This window comes from Hyperolius riggenbachi, chromosome 5 (genome assembly GCF_040937935.1).
Source record: "Hyperolius riggenbachi isolate aHypRig1 chromosome 5, aHypRig1.pri, whole genome shotgun sequence".
Classification (NCBI taxonomy): Eukaryota; Metazoa; Chordata; class Amphibia; order Anura; family Hyperoliidae; genus Hyperolius; species Hyperolius riggenbachi.
Window position 1 is genome coordinate 30,025,955 of NC_090650.1, and position 6,000 is coordinate 30,031,954.

The following is a 6,000-nucleotide window of genomic DNA, read 5'->3' on the forward strand; positions in this document are numbered from 1 at the left end:
GTCATCAGGTTACCTATACTGGAGGAAGGGTTCATCTCGCTACCTATACTGAAAGAGGGCGGCTGGTGACTGCGGCCTAGGGCGGTAAAGAGTACAAATCCGGCCCTGTGTATATAGTATATATGTGTATGTAATAAAAGGGCATCTGGAAGTTTGGGCACCCAGAAAAGCCAAAAATGTAAAGTTGGATCGTAAAATTGAATAATGAAATACTGATATTTTACTATAAGCTAAGCCTCCTCTCACACAGAACCCCCCCCCCCTTTCCCCCGACGCCTAAGCCTAACCCTCTCCCCCTCCTCCTCACAAACACCCTACCTCACACCTAACCTTCCTCCTTTCAGAAATACCCTCCCTGACGCCTAACCCTAACTGGTCCCCCAACACAAGTACCCTTCCTGACGCCTAACCTTAACCGCCACTCCCCCCACGCCTAACCTAACCATCCCCCCCACACAAACACCCTCCCCGACGCTTAACCCTCCCGCACAAACACTCTAACCTTAAACAACCCCTCCCACACGCCTAACCTAAACCACCCCTCTGGCCACCAACCACCGTAAAAAGAAAACATAAAAAAGTTAAATTTTTAGGTAGCCAGATGACCCCTCCCTCCAGTATAGGTAGCTAGATAACTCTTAATCCCTCCTCCCCCCCCCCACACACACACAGGCGGCTGGCAGCAGAGTACCACGGTCAGGCGCTCACCTGATCTCCCTGCATTGCTGCATTTGCAAGCTGCACCGGTTTAGCCTGCTGCTTTGGTGCCCTTGCTGCTGTGGTGCCCTAGGCCATGGCCTCAGTGGCCTTGGCCTAAATCCGGCCCTGCACATCTGGCTACTATGGGGTCTACCTAATATGGGGTAGCCTCGGGTTCTCTTTAACTGTTCCTCGCAGGAGCTCACAATCTAATCACCACAATAGTCTAGGGCTAATTTTTAGGGGTAAGCTAATTAACTTATCTGTATATTTTTGGGCTGTGGGAGGAAACCAGTGTGCCCAGAGGAAACCTCCACAGACACGGGAAGAACATACAAAATCTGTGAAGATTGTTTTCTGGCTGCGATTCCAACCGGGGACCCACCGCTGCAAGACGAGAGTGATAACCACTGTGCTGCTCACCTTCATGCATAAGACTTTATGCCTGGTATTTTGCTTACCGCAGTTTCGTTAATCTACCCCATACTGTAAACTGACCCTTCTAGTTTATAAAGCCTAACCTAAAGGGGCTGCATACTTCAAGAATAGCCAAACTGAAAAGCAAAAAAAAGTTAAGCCTTACTTACCTGGTGGATTCTTACAGCCCTAGGAGTCTATGTAGTTCCACTCTGCAGTTCTGCTGTCCTCCAGTGCGCCGCTAGTCCCTTCAACCCCAGCTGTAGTTGTGGGCTTGCGCAGTTCACAAAGGCTTAAACTGCGTAGGTGCAGAACGCTCTCATCAACAGGAGCATGATCAAGAGGTTTGCAAAACATGCCCGCCATGCGCAGAAGTTTGCAACCACAGATGTGGTTGTGATCTTATGGAGGGGCTAGCAGTGCACCGAAGGGCATTGAAACTACTGCAAGGGAACCAGGGGCGTAACAACAGACCCTGCAAGGGATGCAGCTGCAGGGGGGCCCAGAAGCCACAAGGGGCCCCATCCTGAGACAATTGACAACTAAAGGCATGGAGCGAAAAAACTTCTTCTATTCTCTGCACAATTGTTCTAATGACTGCATCTGCTCAGCCACTGATAACAAATCAGACAGTCCTATTCAGTGCGCCCAGCCCCCAACCTCTCTACCCCTCCCCAAGTGCTCTGTACAGTAGTGATGCCGGAGAAGTCTGCAGAATCAGTTCTGCTCCATCAGAGATGGACAGAGTGAGTGTAATAAGCTGAGGCTGGGAAATCACTCGTCTGTCTGTTTTCTGTATGCGTTTTCTGCACAAAATGTGGGCTAAAGGGCCCCATCAAAAGTTTTGCAGGGGGGCCCAGTGATTTCTAGTTACGCCACTGAAGGGAACACCTAGACTGCTAGGGGCTGGAAGAAGCCCCAGCTAAGTAAGGATTAACTCTTCCTTTTCAGCTCGGATATCCTTTAAAGTGGGATAAAACTTTGACATAGCATTCAATAATAGTGTTTTTCTACTTTTTATTACCCATATAAATACCATGTTTGCTTTTGTGCACAAGTAATTTTGTCTGTTTACAAATTACAGGTTACAAAGTACAGTTCATCTACTCTGAGGCCTGGTGCACACCAAAACCCGCTGGCAGATTCTCAAAATGCTAGCAGATTTTGAAACGCTTTTTCTTATTTTTCTGTAGTGTTTCAGCTAGCATTTTGCGGTTTTGTCTCCCGGTTTTGGTGTAATAGATTTCATATATTGTTACAGTAAAGCTGTTACTGAACAGCTACTGTAACAAAAACGCCGGCAAAACCGCTCTGAACAGGCGTTTTTCAGAGCGGTTTGCATTTTTCCTATACTTAACATTGAGGCAGAAAGGCATCCGCAATCCAAAAAATGCCTCACCCCGGGAGTATGCGTTTCTGCAAAACGCCTCCCGCTCTGGTGTGAACCACCCCATTGAGATACATTGACCAAGCGTATCCGCAGTCGCAAGCGGCTGCAGAAACGCTGAAAAAGCCGCTCGGTGTGCACCAGCCCTTAAAGCTGTTATTGCATTTCTTGCATAGCTGCTATATTTATATATTAAAATCTATCTAATGATAACTTCTCATTTTCAGCACAGCTAGGAATGTATACTAACTGTTGCAGACAAAGGAATGTAAACAAAAGATAATCTTCACCTATTCGAATGTGGCCAGAAGCTGCCCCCTGAAGCAAGGAGATTTCCACTAAAGAACAGGGTGCTGTGTTTAACTGTTTTAATGCTGTCCTGCTAAATGTTTTTTGTGGCAGTAGATTTTATGCTGTAAATAATCTTTTAGAACAATGAAGAAATGCTGAGTTTCATCTCACTTTAAACAATTTGTTTTAACGTATTACTTTACATTTTACAGTTACAGCTATGTAAATGTCTTCTTTTATTTTACCCCTGAACTTTAAACTACACGAACCCCCTGAAGTCCTGCCGCCTTAGGCCGAGCCTTGACCTTATTATCTCCTGGTACAGGTAAGTACTCGCGAGTCGCGTACCACTCTCTGGCGCGGCGGTGTCATTCTCGGCCTTCTGCTCGTCGGAGCAAGCTGCCGCTTGCTTCTAGTGTGGCAGTTTCAAGGTCGGAGGGATGCTGTGTTGCCATAGTAACAGGGGGAGAGGAGAATCGATGCACAGCTGGAGGTAATGACAGACGGCACGCTTTGCCATGTCAGATGTGCGGAACGCGTGTCAGCATCACACGCCGACCGAAGCAGAGCTGTATCATAATACTAAATGACAGGATGACCCCCGCGAGCCAGCTGCAAATCACCGCCAACATCATTGTCTGCTGAGAGTACAGCTAATTAGCTGCGTGCTGAACACAGCAGCACCGCGCCCCCTGTCCTGAGAGGACCCGAATTCACCCCACAATGCACTGCTTGCTGATCATATGCAAAAACGAGGAGAGCCTGGCGATCCCAGGACGGCCTATTCCAACAAAATGGAATTGAACAGCTACCACATAGGGAGCACCATCCCCTAAAAAATCAATATATCACCCAATAAATGTCAAAGTAAGTGGGGATTGTTTTGGGTCTGTACTGTGCAGAACGGTCAGAAAATCAGAATCGTATACCAAAAACAAAAGCAATGACCTCAAAATAACCGCACCAGAACAGTAGTTGTCAAAATACAATATATTATCCTTTATTTGAAATTACAAAACATTAAAAACTGTTAAAACATGGTGGGGAAATGTATAAACCCACAGTATCGGAGAAATGGCGGAATTATAAAATGCTAGTGACAAACATGCTCATCCTCAAAAATCATATACATGGCACTAAGCGTGCATAATACTGTTGTGACACATAAAATAGCAAAAAATCGTAGAAAAATATACATGTCCAATGAATATCCAAAATCAATGCAAAAAAACAAATTAGAAAGGGAAAAGGAGATCATAGCATCAAAGAGGGGAACAGACCCCTGAAAAGTGAAAAATCAGTTCAAAGAAAACAGCCAAGGAGCCATCTCAAAGTGACCACATAGAAAATAGTGCATAAGGAATAAAATCTGAAATAGAAATAGTAAAAGAGGCAGAACCAAGTACTGAAGTCAAAGTGAAGAATATGATCCTACCAGTGTGATGTCTCCACGGGTCCCCACCGCCGCTATCGCGATTCGCCACCTACAACGTGGCTTTTTCGAAGCTCAAGTTTTAACAGTTTTTAATGTTTTGTAATTTCAAATAAAGGATAATATATTGTATTTTGACAACTACTGTTCTGGTGCGGTTATTTTGAGGTCATTGGTTTTTGTTTTTGGTATACAGCCTATTCCAACAAGACGTCTCCTGCTGGGTGCAGATCAGGGCTGTACGTTACCATGGCGGTGATCTGGAAATGAAATACCGGAGAATGTGATTTAGGGCTGGTTCACATGGATGCCTTGCGGACTTTAAACCTGGCATTTTGGGCGAAGGGCAAAAGCGATGTTTTTAGGGATTGAGCGCCATCCCATGCAAGCGAATGGGAGAGCATTTAGTACGAGCTTTTGCAGACTTTCATGAAAGCCTGTCAGTAGATCCTGGTGTCTCGTCTCAAAAGCAACTTGCAGCTTCTAGAAGTCGTTTGCTGTTGCTGTCGATGCGTTTGAATGCCAGTAAAAGCCACTGAAAGCCAACAAAAGCCCGTATTTCTACTTCCTGCAAACTGTCTGAAAGACAAATTGCAGCCCTTTCCTGCAAAGGTCAACAAAAGCCCATAAAGCGCAACACTCTCAAACGCTATGCACTAAAAGCCATTAAAAGACTTCATAAGACGTTAAAAACTTAGCTGTTAAAGTGAATCTACAGACTAAAAATCTACTCAGCAGCACTGAAAAGGCTTGGTGTTTCTTTAACAGTTTCACAGCATCAGAACTTTGTTTTTCTTACCCAAGCCTCATTTTTAGCTGCACAAAAGGAAACTGCCCGGGCATTTTTCCCCTGATGCTGTGCAAAGCATGATGGGATTTCTGATGTTGTTGTTCTTATTCTACTGTTTTGGTGCAATTTTTTTATTTTTAAATTTTGAATTTGAGATTTGAGGCCTAGCGCATGCAGCTGGGAGGGGTGATCAGGACACAGGTCAATTGGAACTGTGTTTCATGTTCTCTGTCACCTCCATTAAACCAAAAAGATGGCTGCACCCATGAAATCACAAACATTTGCCTGTTGTTTTAAAACAGGGTGGGTAAGAGATTATATTACCGATCTATTTTAGTTAACATAACTAATGTAACTTAATGACAGACAGTATGTTTGTTTAGGCTAAAGTTCCCCTTTAAAGGGACTCCGAGCACCTCTCGTGGGCATGCCTTTAAGCCAGACGACTTCCAACTAGTGATGTCGCGAACCTCCAATTTTCGGTTCACGAACTTCCGCGGAAGGTTCGGTTCACGCAAAAGTTTGCAAACCGCAATAGACTTCAATGGGGAGGCGAACTTTGAAAAATAGAAAAAATTATGCTGGCCACAAAAGTGATGGAAAACATGTTTCAAGGGGTCTAACACCTGGAGGGGGGCATGGCGGAGTGGGATACACGCCAAAAGTCCTGGGGAAAAATCTGGATTTTAAGGGCAGAAATCACATTGAATGCTAAATTGCAGGCCTAAAGTGCTTTCAAACATCTTGCCTGTGTATACATCAATCAGGGAGTGTAATTAGAGTACTGCTTCACACTGACACACCAAACTCACTGTGTAACGCACCGCAAACAGCTGTTTGCGTAGTGATGGCTGTGCTGGACTGGTGCGCAACATGGCAGTTTTCCAGGCCATATGGTCGCCGGGCTGTGGTAGCTCAATGATAGAAAGAACAACAGTGACTGTCCAGCTGATCAAATTTGGTCTGACCACAATGAAGCAACGA